The sequence below is a fragment of the Hyperolius riggenbachi genome, chromosome 4 (assembly GCF_040937935.1).
Source record: "Hyperolius riggenbachi isolate aHypRig1 chromosome 4, aHypRig1.pri, whole genome shotgun sequence".
Lineage (NCBI taxonomy): Eukaryota > Metazoa > Chordata > Amphibia > Anura > Hyperoliidae > Hyperolius > Hyperolius riggenbachi.
The window spans coordinates 205893370-205910172 of NC_090649.1; the positions used below are offsets into that span (position 1 = coordinate 205893370).

At 45.6% G+C, this 16803-nt stretch overlaps 1 long non-coding RNA gene across 1 annotated transcript in view; it reads right to left on the reverse strand.

Annotated features, from left to right (window-relative positions):
• LOC137571719 (uncharacterized) overlaps positions 1-13756 on the reverse strand; it is a 230080-nt gene extending 216324 nt beyond the window's left edge. The window contains exons 1-2 of the long non-coding RNA XR_011031414.1: positions 13543-13756; positions 10286-10431 (exon numbers count right to left, since the gene is read on the reverse strand). This is a non-coding gene — a long non-coding RNA (uncharacterized lncRNA). The remainder of the gene's footprint in view (positions 1-10285; positions 10432-13542) is intronic.
• Between the last annotated feature and the right edge of the window lie 3047 nt (positions 13757-16803).

Below are 16803 nucleotides of genomic sequence, written 5' to 3' on the forward strand. Positions count from 1 at the left end.
ACAATCCCCTAGCTCCCATATGTAATTAAGCAGTGGTGATGAACAGACTTATAGTACTGTGGTGACCAGGGCTTCATGTACCATAAGGCATTATAGGCACGTGCCTACAGGAGCCCGATTCTGAAAAGGCAGCTCACACTCCTCCCCTATTGCCTCGCTCCCTCCTTCCCTATGCAGAGTCGTGATGATACTGTAAATGAGAGGTTACTCTCCCAGCTCTCGGCATTCTACTGACGAGCTATTCAGTCAGGGGCACCTCTAGCTACCTAATACTAAGGGAGACCTGTAGTTAGCTAAGATGGGCAAGGGAAATAAGGGCTGATTTACACTACAAGAGCTTTTTAAGCACTAGAGATTTTAAAACCTCTTGCTAATGCAATGCCATGGGGGATTTTTAGAAAATCACCTCGCTCCAGTGTGAACACACACATAGGATAACAATTAGCAAGAGCTTTAAAGCGTTTAGAAAAGCTCTTGCAGTGTGAACGAGCCCTAAGGCCCGATTCACAGCTGCGTTATGAGCCAAAAGGATCCGGTCTCCGCTTCACCGGATCCAGATGGCTCAGTCCATGGCCCGGTTCACATAGAGAAAACTGATCTGATCAATGATTGATCGGATCAGTTTTCACTCAGCAATGCATACCTAATTTTTCATAGCAGCCGGCGGAAGAGGCTTCCTCTTCTTCTGCTCTGACTACACAGCGCGTCATGTGACTAGTCGGAAGACGACAGAAGCCTCTACCGCTGGCTGTTACAGAAGATTAGGTATGTATAAACCCTCCCTCACCCACCTGCCCAGCTGTGCACCCTCCCCTCCCGTCGCTAGATTCGCGTTGGCCCATGCCCCCATCCCCCGTAGAACGGTCTGTTTCTTCACTAGTGTGAAGAAACGTTCCGTTTCTCATTGCCCCAATACTACAGCATTTTTGTCTGGATTTTTAGGTCCGGGGACTGGAACGTACGGAACGTATCCGTACCAACGGACGCATGTGAATGGATCCTTAGATTAACATTGGATCCTTACACATCCGTTCCACTTGTACAGTATACGTTCCAGTTACATTCCAGAAAAAAACATTAATGTGAACCGGGGCTAAGTGAGAAGTGACAGCTGGGACTGCCAGCACACTTGCATTGCAGTTCGGCGAGGATTTGTAGGTTAACCTCCCTGGCGGTAAGTCCGTGCTGAGCACGGGCTATGCCACGCAGGAGGATTTCTCAGGCCCTGCTGGGCCGATTCACATAATTTTTTTTTGCAACACGCAGCTAGCACTTTGCTAGCTACGTGTGCATTCCAATCGCCGCCGCTACACGCTGATTAGCCGCCGATCGCCGCGCCCCTCCCCCCCCTCGACCCCATGCGCTGCCTGGCAAATCAGTGCCAGGCAGCGCTGAGGGGTGGATCGGGACTCCCAATGACGTCACGACGTCGATGACGTCTGTGACGTCATCCCGCCCCGTCGCCATGGCGACGGGGGAAGCACTTCAGGAAATCCCGTTCTTTGAACGGGATTTCCTGATCAAAGATCGCTGGAGGCGTTCGAAGCGGGCTCGCTACATGATTTAAAAAAAAAATTACAAAAACACTGCTGCGCTGCCCCCCTGGCGGTTTCTAATAGACCGCCAGGTGGGTTAATGGAGGGCCAAATCTAAGCTCCAAGTAGATCTGTGCCTACAGGCTTATGTGTGGTAAATCCAGGCCTGGTGGTGACAGTCTGCCCACAGATCACTGCATATAAAACTACACTGCTGCTAGTTACAAATTGCATTTCCAGTAGTAGGAAAGTTTCCTCTATATACTTATGCATGCACCTCAATAGTGTTGATATTTGCCTCTGTAAATGAATTTACTTTGTTTCATGAATTCTGGCCATACACACATTGATTTACCGGGTCAATTTCCGGCAGATTCGATCATTGGGAATCTATTGGACAACATGTCACATTGATCTTAAGTTTGATCAATCTTTACCAAACATTGATTGAATTTATCGACTGGTCTGGGCGGAGATTTCTGATCAATCGGGGGGGGGGGGTGTGGAGCATGGTAGTACATTGACGGCCCATAACGTTCCATTGCATCTACACTGCGGTCAATTTTATATAGATTTCATGCTGGAATTTATTGAAAACTGATGCGCTGTGTGTGGTAGGACCAGATCCTTTTCTGATCAGATTCCGATCAGAGAGGGATGGATTGTTTTGCAATATTGGATGGTAATCTATGTGTGTATGGCCACCTTTAGATTACTGTGCAGTGCGGCTGTGGTCCCTTGTACCCAGAGAAAGCCTACAATCTATTGCCATACTTGGCAAAACTATACTTGCTTGCATGGCTGCCTTACAATGTCACTCCTTTGTTAAACAATTTCCACGCATTTGAAGGCCCGGCTGTTAGCTGACTCTTGGATGTGATGGTCCATGGTGTATCTGGACTGTTTTAAGAATTTCATTAGTATAAAGGGGGACTGCATCCCGCCTTATATTCGCTTTACTTCATCCTTAGGGGCTCGTACACACTTGTATTGGTATCATTGGCCACCTCACATGATAGATTAGGATCACCTTTGCAAAGTAGGTAGAGAAGTCTTCAAACATCTGCAGAAACATGGTTTGCAATTGGGCATGCTAGAAAGCAACGTCTTACCACCATTCCAGGGGAGGACTGGCCAGGGGGGAAGAGGGGAGATTTCCCCCCAGGCTGCCTCTCATTTAATGATTTAGGGCTGGCCAATCCACCAACCGCTTCAATCATTATTATCCAATCGGATTAAAATCTGTGCCGCCATAAGCATGCTCAATCAACAATTTGACTTATTTCGGGTGGAAAGTAGTTCAATCCGAGATGCTGGGAAATCTCAGGCTGATGTGGTCGTGAAGTGCGATAATAACAAACTATGAACGCGATGGAAACCATGGCCGTTGTCCCTCAAAATGTATTATGTGCCCCACGGTGCCTGTGCATTTATACTTTACCTGTCATGCTGTCCCTCTAGTATTCTTGATGCTTTTCTGCATTGGCGACCACATGACTACCGGTATATAGCATGTGGAGCACGTGTGACCCCATTTGGGCTGGGGCTCCCTTGCAACTGGGCCTCTAGTTTGTGTTTTCCCTCCAGGCCAAAAGGTTCCAGTCCTCCCCTGCACCATTCCCCAGTGCAACTTGCTCCTGCATGTCCTTACTTGTCCATAGTACATATGGGAAATTGCATGAGATGATCAGAAACAATTGTTTTGGCTAACCATTGGTGCAAGTCTGTACTGAAAATATCACTTTGAAAATGAAACCATTGTTATTTTTGGTTTCTGTTAATGGGGTTGATTTTACAAAACTAATCTTATGAATCTGAATCAATTTTATTTGGCCAAATAAGTTTGCACTTACAAACAGTTACTGAAAGGTGACCATACATCAGGCGATTTGGCGGCTGATCGACAGTCCGATTTGATAATTATGAAATCGGATGCAAATCGGTGCAGCCAAAAGCATGCCTGATCGACGACGCACCAAATTTTGGTAAAAAATTGGTTGAATGTACCGATCGGACATGTTCAATCGTGTGTGCACGGGAACGTTGTGCTACAATCGCTAACTACGAATGAGACGGAAACCCCCGGCCACTGTCCCATCCTAGTGTACATATACACACACACACACACACACCCGTGCCTTTGCATTAATACTTTACCTGTCATGCTGCTCGCCGCTGTGTCCGGACTCCTCTTACAGGTTTCTCGCCCCACATGATGAGCTGGCAATATGCGCCGGCATCTACGTGGGAACACTGGCAACCACGTGGGGCGCAAACCTGGAAAAGCAGTATGGACACAGCGGTGGAGAGGTCTAAATATTAATGCGGAGGGGGGGGGGGGGACATGTACACGAGGGGAGACAGCGCCCGGGGGAGCAGAGGCCACGTCACAAGGCCGATTCCCAAGAGATGTCATGCTAAAATCTCTCAGGAATCGGTCTGCTGATGTATGGGCAGGCAACAGATCTCTCTCCAATCAGAGTCAATCAGAGAGAGCACTGTCTCTTGGTCGATCTGCTCAGACATAGTGTGAATTATGGGTACCTTAAACTATCCCCGCCGCGGAGAGCAGCGGTCCACGAGGAAGCTACTTTAGCGAAACAATTGTCGACCGGACAGGTCTCTGTGGGTGGCGACACCGGAATGGTGATGTATTGCGATTGGATACATTCAACTGTACTATGATGTCTTTTAATTGCAAGCTCTGGCAGTTTAAAACCAGCTGGTGCCCATTTGAGAACGTTGTTTTTGGTTGAAAAGTTAAACTATACAAGGACAGACAGTATAGATATTACAAGTCAAGGACAGTATACAAGATAAAGTGGTAGTAACTCATGAATTATACTTCCTTATCTGTTTTTCTCTCATTATCAGTCTTCACTCATTATTCATCTCTCTTTATCTGTTTTAGCTCATAAATAATATCTCCATAATTATTTAACGCAGGAAATATTCCTACTTCTAAGTGAAATAAAACATAAGTATGCTGAGAATTCATCAGAAAAGTTTTGCAAATTAGTCCCAATGTCTCATACTTGTGAATCAGAAAAAAACCTCACTCTGCAGGGGAAAAAAAACCTTCAGATTGCCAATTAAAGAATTGCTTATTTATTCAAAACAACTGTCTGTTTTAGTATGATGCTCATAGATATTACGGTTTCTTGCTTGAATCATTTCATCTGATACCCGTGCAATAATGGTTTAATGCATTGCTGCATTGTTGTCCAACTGGTGGTTTGTGGGTCATACCTAGCCTATTAGCCCGCCTGTATATGCCCCCCTCTCCCATACATTCCGCCTGCTCCACCCTCAGGTTCTTTGATCTGTCATCTGCGTCCCTCTCCTCTGTGGCTACGTTTCCACTGTAGCGTTACATTTTCGCCTGCAAAAAATCGTATAAGATTTTTCTGATTGGTGAAAATTCGCATGTAAATTTCTACGCGTTTTTATGCGAATTTTCGTACGCGAAAATTCACATTAGTTAAATATGCCTAATCTGCCTAGTAACAGCTTAGTCATGACTGGTGACAACTTCCTGTAACCATGGATCTAATGCGAATTTTCGGACAAGTAACGCGAAAATTCGCATTGCCTATACAAAGCACTGTATGCGAATCGTACGCAATGTCCGAAAAAATGATACAGGACTTTAGATTTTTTCACTTGTACGAACGTGTACAAAAATTCGCATAGAGTGGAAACGGCTGCATTGACTAACATTAGTTTTAAAATCTATGCAAATTTTCTGAGCATAAAAACTGACACAAAACGCACAAGTGGAAACCTAGCCTGTATCTGGCAGAACACCACACTGATCTAGCCACACCTCATTTGCTGTTCAGTTGCTGACGCTGTAAGAGAAAAAACCTCAGTGATTAGACTACATGGAGGGTCACAGGAAGAGTCACACTCTTACAAGCATCCGTGTGCATAGGCAGAAGACCAGTAAAACAGGCTTGCCACAATAGTGAGCAAGTAAATCAGCATCACAATGTAAAGTTGCAGCTCCTGTCCAGTCAGTGGTCAAACTGCAGTCTCTGCAAATCTATTTCTATCCTCTAGAAGTGCAGTTTGACAATGTAGTCCTAGTCCACAACAGTGCAAAAGTGACCAGACATTTCCAAACATTGGAAAGATGTGACCCACTATGGGGTATTTTTTTCCATTGTAACAGAGAAAATATTTGCAGTATAATATTGTTATAATGAACTCTGATATAGTAAAACTTTGGGTAACTAAAATGTCCAGGTCCTGGCCAAGAACCATTATAAGTATATGGGAGTAACACCCGGTATAGTAAACCCTGATATAATAGAGCCTTTATTATAGAAAATCTGATTTTAGCCCCTGCAGTATTCCGTATTCGGCTATACTGGAAAGTGGGCGGGAACATGCATCATACATCAGTTGGAGACCCATGAGCCGTGGTCAGTGGGAGGACTGGCAGCCACTTGTAGCCTGCTCACTATCTGCACACTACTCCGGGTCTGCATGAATTACCTCAAAAACACCAGTAGGTGAGAAATAAAAAGAAAATGTACATTTTTATTAACCATTTAATTATAATTAAGTTAATAATATTAAAAAAAAGCCGCAGCAACGATCAGAGCCCACCAACAGAAAGCTCTGTTGGTGGGCAGAAAAGGGAGGGGGGGGGGAATTCACTTGTGTGCTGCGTTATATGGCTCTGTAGCAAGCTATTAAAGATGCAGAGCACTAAATTGTAAAAAATAGCCTGGTCACTAGGGAGGTGTAAGCCCATCCGAGGTAGAAAAAAAAAAGGAGAGCTACTTAGCTGGGGCTTCCTCCAGCCGCTGGCAGCCGCAGAACACTCCAGAAACGTGAGAGTGATTGACAGTGGCGCTCACGCAGGTGCAGTAGATGCCGACCTGGCGAGGTCGGCATCTGAAACAGAGGGCATCCCAGGACTCCAGAGCTGCGGTGGGGGACATATCGGCTGCCAGGGGCTGGAGGAAGCCCCAGGTAAGTAGCTCATTTTTTTCGTCTACCTCGGATGTTTCCTTTAGAGGGAACTTGATGTGAGAGGGATATGGAGGCTGCCACATTTATTTTATAAATGATTTATACATACCTGGGGCTTCCTCCAGCCCCATCTGCACGGATCACTCCCACGCCGCCGCCCTCAGTCTTCTCCAGCTCCAGTATCGGGTCCTGTAACTTCAGCCAGTCACGAGCCAGTCTGACTCAAGAGAAGAGCGCTCTCTACGTATCTCTCTGGGAACCGCCGGAGAGATACATAGAGGGCGCACTTCTATTGCACAGACTGGCCACGACTGGCTGAAGTTACAGGACCCGTTCCCCGAGCTGGAGAAGACTGAGGGCGGCGGCGTGGGAGTGATCCTTGCAGATGGGGCTGGAGGAAGCCCCAGGTATGTATAAATCATTTATATTAACTTGTCTCCGGTACACTTTACGTATGACAATTTGTGATATAGTAAACTACTTTCCAGGTCCCTTGGAGTTTACTATAAAATATTCAACTTTGCCTGAACAAGAGGTAACCCATCCAGGATGCATTACATCAGGACAGTGAATGAATATGTAAATCATTTCTTTGTATGACCTGCATTCAGAGCTACTTATTTACAGCATACCTATAGCCTATTCATTTTATAGTGCCATGTAATTTAACAGCCTGGTATGTCGAAAAGTTAGGCCCAAGTTGAGGTTAAGTGCGCACACACACACACACACACACACACACACACACACACACACACACACACACACACACACACACACACACACACACACACACAATTACTGTCACCCACAGGGATCAGGTCTGGACTACTCTTCGACAGCTCAGGCCTGAGTTCTGCACAGACGAGTTGTTAGCCTTGCTATGGATGTGGGTGGAGGATTGACTGGGCCAAATCAATTGCCTATGCATGGTGCCGCTGTACACATCCTACATTCTTGGCAGAGGCAGCCCCAACTGGCTGGCTCAGCTAAGAACCATCTGACTTGTGTACAAGGCTTTAGTTACATCATTATTGATATAGCAAATCATAAACTGTACAAACCCCTCACCATGAATATTCCCTAATAAGAAAAATGAGGTGACTAATATCTTATAAGAAATGTATAAATGCCATGTGACAGAACCAAAATATATACTACCTTAGGGCCTGTCTCCACTTGTCAGTTTTTCTGCACAGGAAATCTGCAATGCAATGGGCTATTTCACACTTGAATGCATTTTTCACATGCAGAAAAACAAATGACAGCAATGGAAAACTGTCAGACAACCCCTGCATAAAAATGAGTGGAGATAGGCCCTTATGGGTTAAAGTAAAATAACATCTTTAGATAAAACAGAATTATTGTCTGGGCAACTTCCTGCAACAGACAGCAGCTGCCTGAGAAGCAGCACAGCACTGCCTGGCACTCTTATCATGGCTGGACTGTTTGTGTTTGGTACGCACTAGGTTTCTGTTCTCTACAGTTCAAGAGAGGAAATGAGAATAGAAAGTGCCCTTCCTTTACACTACTGTGCTCACATACATTTAATGCTAGCTATTATGCTGTAATTACAGCTGGTATATGGTCGTGCTTACAGTATGTATTTCATGAGACTTCAGTGCAGAGGCAATGCTTTGCCCTCTCTCCTGTGTCACGTTTGTCTATGGCCAGATCAGCAGCAAAACTAAAGGAACAACGGAGACTATTGTGTATGCAAAAAATGTTAGTGTAATCATCCTGTGTACACAGCTCCGGTATAGAAGGAATTATTGCTGCTACCTAACAATGCAGCTCTCATTCTGCTCCTGCACCATCCTTCAAGCTGAACTGGGCAATCTGCTGTGCATGAGTAGAGGCTATTGTTTCTGCAAGAATACATTTGTGTATTCACATGAGACTAGAAGACAAGAATAAAGACTAAATAAAGACGTAGTAAATTAGTTTTAGTATTTATTTATTTTTTGTGTGATATGGTGGGTATACGATGCTCCTGCCGCATCTCACCGCAACACAAAAAATGACAACCATAAGGCCTCGTTCACATCTAGGGCGCTTTTAAGCGCTGCTGCGCAACGCTGACACCATGCGTACCGCCGGAACGGTAGGAGGGCATGGACTGCCCTTCTACCGTTCACATCTACTGCGCTGCGCAGCAGTACGATGCGCTGGGAAGCGCTTGCGTACTGCTGCATGCATTTTGCCCGGAAGCGCAGAGCTGATCCCATCACTGTCAGTGGATGGGATCAGCGGCGCAGATGACGTGCGATCGGATGCGCTGCGTTCTGATCGCACGGCCATCTGCGTTAGGTAGATAAGAACGAGGCCTAAGACCCTGCAGCAGAGTGCGCTGATGTGGTCATATGCATAACGCCGCCCCTGCTCAGTGATATACTCCCTGTTGGGCAGGATGTCACTGGGATCCCCATTGGTACGCACATGAGCACTGCGACACATTTCCTGGCTGTCCTGCTGATCATCTGCCTCTAATACTTTTAGCCATAAACCACGAACAAGCATGCAGCAGATCAGGTTTATCTGACATTATTGTCAGATCTGACAAATTCGCTGCATGCTTGTTCCTGGTGTGATTCAGACACTGCTGCAGCCAAGTAGATCAGCAGGTCTGCCAGGCAACTGGTATTATTTTACTTTAGGACCGAGCTGAATGAAATCTACGCCCTGTTTTGGTGGTTACCTGGCTGGCAGGGCGTAGATTTCAATCAACTGCCGCTGCGCACATCCGCCGCTTGTTGTTCCCGCCGATCTCACTGCTTAATCCCTGCCGTCTCTCGCCGCAGCTCACTGGCTCTGCTTGTCTGATGATGACGGCAGAGCCCTGTGAGCGGGTCAGAAGCCAATTTCATTGGCTCCTGGCCCTGTCTTTCAATGTAAGCAACTCCCATTGGCTTACATTGAAAGACAGGGTCAGGAGTCAATAAAAAAAGCGGCTCCTGACCGGCTCACAGGCACTCTGCTGTCATAAAGACGGCAGAGTGGGGGGCCCAGGTTCCCGACATGCGGCGGTGACAGCGATTGCAGCGGGTATGTGCAGCGATTCGTCGGTTCCACTTTCCTATACAGTACTGAACATTGAGGCCGAATTGCTTCAGAAATCGGCAGAAATGCTGCAGGACCCATGTTTGCGTTTGGGAGAAAATCACATGGCTCTGGTGTGATCCATCCCATTTAAATACATTAGCAAGCGCTTTTCAAAGTGCGGTCATTTTTAAAAGCGATCAGAAGCAGTGGCATAGCTAAGGAGTTAAGGGCCCCAATGCAAGTTTTACAATGCCCCCCCCCCCAAGCACTCTATACATAGCAATTGATATAGTGCACCAAAACCTGCCAATAGCAACTGCAGTGTCAGAGGTGCAAGAAGGGGAAAGGGAACAGTTTGTTAATGATTACCACTATTCAAAGTATCTATAGAAGTGATTATTATGAGCACAAGACCAATAGAGAGCTAATACTGTAGTTGAGGGAGGGCCCCTCTGGCTCAAGGGCCCTGATGCGGTGGCTACCTCTGCAACCCCTATTGCTACGCCCCTGATTCAGAAGTGTTCTTGGTGTGCACCAGCCCTCAGAGAGGAACTGTGAGGTGGCACCAGCCAATATTTTTTCCTGTGACAACAGGTGATCCTGCTCACCTGCTCTCTGTGTGCTCAACAGAAGATAACAGAGGGGGTGTGGAAATGGTCAGATCATGGCCAGAATTATATGCATATAATTGACCATCTCTAAGTATACAGATATTTACCCCTTACCTCCTGTAATCATGTTGCCTTGTTTAAATGTAACATAGTGCAGCTGCTTGTTGACAGAGGTGTTGCTGGACTTGCATCGGTGCATGCATCGGTAGTGTCTAAATCAAACTTCAGCCAAACATCCGATCTGCATACTTGTTCAGGGCCTATGACCAAAACAATTAGAGGCAGAACACCTAGGCAATTTGTATTGTTTAAATGAAAATAAATATGACATCCTCCATATCCCTCCCACTTCAGGTGTCCTAGAGTCATCCTTTCACAAATACCATTCCCCCCAAAAAACAACATAAAAACTCTGGTAAATTAGCTTTTTTGTAGATTGAAACACTTTACTCACTTTTGTTAAGGGGCCCATACACCTAACGATTTTCCCGCCGATATACAGCCGTTTCGATCACAGTGATCAAAACGGCTGTGAAATCGCCGCGCACACCTCTGACAGAACGATTGATTTCCGTCCGAAATCGATCGTTCCTGTCGAATCCTGTCGACCCATCCGTGCGGAAGATTTTTCTTGGTCGCTGGCGGCTCAGGAGTGCGTCGTTAGCGGCGTTCGAATGCCCGACGACCGACGCAATACAGCGGGTATACATTACCTGCTCCGGCCGGCGCGAGTCCCCTGGTCTTCTTCTCCGCTTCGGGCTCCAGACCGTTTCTTCACCGCTTCGGGCTCCAGAGCTACACAGAACTTCCTGTCCCGGCAGGAAGTTTAAACAGTAGAGCGCCCTCTACTGTTTAACCACTTGCCGACCGCACACTCATAACGTGCGTCGGCAAAGTGGCAGCTGCAGGACCAGCGACGCAGTACTGCGTCGCCAGCTGCAGCCTAATTAATCAGGAAGCAGCCGCTCGTACGAGCGGCTGCTTCCTGTCAAATCACGGCGGGGGGCTCCGTGAATAGCCTGCGGGCCGCCGAAGGCAGATCGGCGATCCCCGGCCAATCAGCGGCCGGGGATCGCCGCCATGTGACAGGAGACAGCCTGTCACTGGCTGCACAGGACGGATAGCGTCCTGTGCAGCCCGGCTTACCAAAGGGGGCCAGGTAGGAGAGGGAGGGGGAGCATTTCGCCGCGGAGGGAGGCTTTGAGGTGCCCCCCCCGCCAGCCACTCGCAGGCAGCAGAGATCAGACCCCCCCAGCACATCATCCCCATAGGGGGGAAAAAAGGGGGGCAATCTGATCTCCCTGCCTGCACCCTGATCTGTGCTGGGGGCTGCAGAGCCCACCCAGCACAGATCAATCAAACTAGCGCTGGTCCTTAAGGGGGGGTAAAGGGTGGGTCCTCAAGTGGTTAAACTTCCCCTGGACAGGAAGTTCAGTAGCCGGAGCAGAGAAGAAGACAGCGGGGACTCGCGCCGGGGGGGGGGGGGGCGGCAGCAGCGGCAGCTCCACAGATTGTGATCGGTTTCATGCTGAAATCGATTCACAATCTGTTTGCAGTAAAGGTGGCCATACGATCCCTCTCTGATCAGAATCGATAAGAGAGGGATCTATCTATTGGTCGAATCTGATGGCAAATCGACCAGTTTATGGCCACCTTTATTTGTAGTTGAATGCTGTACTTTCACCTCCATTGGGATTCTTCTTGGATTACTAAACTGTGAACCATGCAATGGGCTTGATTCACAAAAGAGTGCTAACTGTTAGCACGGCCATTTTTCGCGCAAATTTTCGCATTGCACGCGATCGCAAATTTTCACGTGAAACGATAACAGTTTCGCGCACAAATGCGAATTTTCGCACGAAATCGATATTGTTTTCACACAAAAAGTTATAGTTTCACGCGAAAATTCACGATTGTGCGCAATGCGAAAATTCGCGCTAACAGTTAGCACTCTTTTGTGAATCAAGCCCAATAAGTCACTGGATGAACAGTCTACATTTCTTCTGACATTAAAACAATTCTATTTAGGAAAGAACACATTTAAAGTCCTGAAATTCAACTGATGTCTTCCCAACCTGATCTCCCAACCTGTGAACAGTATATTCATGTCCATGCACTTTCCAAACATTTACTCAGGAGAAATGTTTTAATATTAAATATGTCAAAATGAACAAAAATGGAAGAAAGCTGAGATACTGGAGAACAGGTTTTGAAATGGAAAATACTGTCTTCCATGTAAATTAAAATAAGGTTACACAAGTAATTCTTGATACCATACACATATGTCTCAGATGCCTGTATTTAAAATGTACTTTAAGACTTAAAGAAAACTAGAGTTGAGGCAAAAAAACAAAACAAAACAAAACAAAAAAAAACAGTTATACATACCTGGGGCTTCCTCCAGCCCCATGCGCTCGGATCGCTCCCACGCCGCCATTCTCAGTTTTCTCCATCTTCTGTACCGGGTCCTGTTACTTCCTCCAGTCGCGGCCCGTCTGTGTAAGAGAAGTGCGCACTGTACGTATCTCTCCGGCGGTTGCTTGAGAGATATGTAAATAGCGCACTTCACTTGCGTCAGACTGGCCGCGACTAAATAAATTAGCTATTTATTTCCTTTTAGGAAGATGACATGAAAAGAGTCTCTCCCTTACACAGGAGCAGTACATTCTATGCTTCCTATGTTAAGAGGTCATGTAAGGGCTCATTCACACTATGTGCTTTGCAGTGAGTTTTGACGCATTGCACATACTGTGCGTTAAACATGGTAACATGAAAGTCCATTGACTTTCATTTTAACATTCACACTACAGCAGTGAATTGCTGAGCAGTGCATTTCAACTGGTCGAGGGTGATTAAACTTCACAGAAACACATAGAAATGCATGCCTGTGTGAGTTTCAGCGCATGGACCATGCAGATAAGCCCATGAATCAGCTGGTTTACTTTCCCTCTATGTCACTTCACAGTGGGTTGACAATGCAGTAAAACTCATAAGAACGCGTGGAAATACATGGAAATACGTGATGAAATGCACAAAAACTGACAAATTCAAGCATTTTTACATGCATTTTAATGCATTTCAGAGCATTTACTAGTGTGAATGAACCCTAACTTTCCCCACGTCTGAAATAGTAGTTTATTTATTTGTAAGTGCTATCACAATACACAAAGTACAGTATATACAAATATGCTTATATAAATACTGGAGTACAGGTATAAACAGATTTTTGTTCCCTTATTTTGGGTTTTAAAAAAATAAAATAAAAAATCTTATATATGCACTGAGAACAGCTACTATGTTGAAATGGGATGTTTGTTTATACATGACTCTTGCTGAACATGTACTAGTAGAATATCTTGATTGTTACTTACCTCATGAAATATAAAGAATAATACATTTTGTATTGTTCAGAGGTTTTGGGACTGGAGATTCCGGACACCACGATGTCCTTCTCTTGGACTATGACCTCTGTTAAAAATTAATCCACTGAAATATAACTTTGTCCAACACAGTCTTCAGCAATTCTGCCGGAATGTCACCCTTGCCGTTATCTGTGCCAGATTAACTCGCCAGGTCGTTCTGTTTTTTTTCTAGATGGACAGAGGTCAGGTAAATAGTCAAAATCACCTAAAAAAAAGTAAGTTAAACTTAAAGCATAATGGTACAAGGACAGTTTATAAAGTTCTGCATCCCCCAAATGTCTGTGCTGTAATTTACTTTCTTAAAACAACAAAAGGCAGTCAGCAGAGAACATATGCTGGCTGTGACATTAGCCATTCAATGAGCTACCTGCTTCCCTGAGTTTGGTTGTTTATACTTATAATAATGTTAATTTTGGACTCAAAGTGCTTGAGAGCTGCAGCCACTAAGGAAGCATGCACTAGGAAACCCTGCACCCTTGCCCAATCACTCCTTGCTGAATATGTAACTAGCTGCAGCCAGGATTCAAACCCTGGCCTCCTGTGTCAATGGTGGTGTCTAAGTGAGGCTATTTCTCCCCCATTCCCCAGTGTGAAGGTCTGCCAATGACTAGGTACAAGCACAGTTATATGGGGGCAGATGACATAATCTATTTTCAAAATCATAAAGATTCCAAAATTACCAGAGGCAGCATGAGACATCAGCATAGGTAAGTTAGTGTTACAGCAGGTTTCTTGTGGTCACTAGTTTGGTTGTTTTCCTTCTTGGCTCGTACACATGTGCAAATTTTCCGCATGACCAACCCGATTACATGGCTGACTGCACGACCAAGCGATTGCATGACTTGTATTTTCCGCCCACCAACCAACTGACCAACCAACTCATTTACATACTGCGCACACACGCATGCTCAAACGACTTGTACACCGGTTTACAACTCCCTGATATCAGCCCAACATTTGTGCGAGTTGGATCTGACAAACCACTGGTTGGATCAGGCAAACCACCTGTTATGATTGACAACGTACACATGCCCAACTATCGTCCAATAGACCAAGTCAGGACAATAGTTGGGCAAAAATGTTCATGTGTGTATGAGCCTTCAGGGAGAGTACACACGCTTTACTAAAGCCAGCCATTTGTGGCTGCCTTAGCCAAGAACTAAGCTGGTGTGCTTGGCAGCCTCAGCCAAGAACTGAGCATTTGTACAGGTCTCCCCTCCCCTCTATGTTGCCGATTCCTGTTGCACTTTTCACAGCAGCTCACAGAGCGACACCTCCTCCTCCAATAGACATGTAAGCATGTCAGCATGGGGACTGCTTAGCATTCAAGGTGACCATGAAATATTGTTTTGATTGAATGACCCTAGTCTAAAGCTTAAATGAAATTAAATCAGTATTTAGTCAAGAAGTCAGACTGGGAGCTCCAATTTACACATCTACTAAAGGTACATCTACACGTCCAACTTTTTTGACCAACTTGTGGTTTGAACGACAAGTTGGACGTGTGTACACGCAATCGAGCGACTGATGACAGCCGATTTGCCTGATCCGCTCAATGGGTGCGTTGGACCAACTGTCAAGTTCGTACATGTGTACAAACGACTCCTAGTCGTTTGTCCAACTAATAGACGTTTAAACATATAGTCGGTTGATCAGTTGTTTGATGTAGTCCATTGTTCAAGTTGGTTAAACGATATGTTAATTAGGCAAATTAGCATATCGGCCGCTTTGTTGGTCAGTGTGTACATGACGTCTGAACGACTTCTTGTTTGCACTTCAAGTCATTCAAACGACCAGTTTAAACTACAATCAGGCGTAAAGTTGGACAGGTGTACGCACCTTTACAAGCGTATTTTGTTTTGTACAGCATTATGCAATACAAAGTGACCGCCATCAGGTGTCTGCCAGTGTGTACATAAACGAAAAATCTGAACTTGGCCAACTCTTCCTGTTTCTGCTATGGAAAGTGGAGAGGGAAATAATAACCACCACATGCAGTACAGGCTTCCTCATTACCACACATCATCGCATGGATGCAAATACTTGGCTAAGCTGTGCATTTGTTCATTTACAAACTGGTGTAATGAAAGCTAAATAGTTGGTTAGACTGCATTTGTTTGTCAGACCATCCTAATGGGTTTACAAGCATTGATAGAGTTTTATGGTTAATATACACAAGCAATGCTGGGGCCAAAACAGTTATAGGTTATTTGCTGGTACTTTCCAAAGTAATTAACTTCTGATTCTCAAACAATCTGATCATTTGGACTGATTGTTGGATTAGTTAATTCGTTTAACCAGTCAGAATCGAGCTGGATCCTGTGAGTGAGATGTAGGAAACAAGCACCATACAGACGTGTCTCTCTGGTATACCAGACCAATAGGCACCATCTATATGGAGGCGGCAGTAGAGAATACATTGTGTGCACAATGGAGTGCCTTCTGCCGGGTAAAGGCGCGTACACACGCCGTATTGTTACAAACGATGGGTCCATCAGACCCTCCCGCGGGGCGGTTGTTCTGCCGACAGTAGTATGTCAGTACAGTCTGCCGACAGCCTGTACTCACGTACTACTGATGGCAGAACGACCGCCCCGTTGATCTGCCGCACCCTTCGTTTGTAACAATACGGCGTGTGTACGCGCCTTAGGTTAGAAACTGCGCTTGCACCAAAGGATTCTTCAACGTATTGGGTGGACTGTAGACATATGCCGAGACAGCTGCTCTCGTGGAGCCCAATCTAGCATGTGTACAAGTCTTTAGTACATTTTGGCTTCTGTGTATTTCATTGTAAGGCTACATACACTATGATAGATTGTCGACCTTGTACACAAATGATATTTCCCTAATTGAAAAATCACGGAATATAGATCATGCAAACATTTTGTGACACACCCTTTAGAGTTAATCACTGTAAGCTATTCTTGTAGCTGTCAATGGCGTTTGTGGTAATAGTGCTGTGCGCAGACAACACTACAGTGGGCAGTGTCCTGCGAGTTACACTATTAGCATTCGAAGTACCACAAGCTTTGCTACGGTAACGCACATTAATATGCCATTAACATAGCAACACTAGCATTACTTGGGCTTGATTCACAAAGCGGTGCTAACTGTTTAGCACGGGTGTGCTAAACACTTAGCACATGAAGTGCCGTTCGCGGACTTTTGCGACACTTTGCACGCGCAAAAGTCCGCGAAAGGCACTTCACG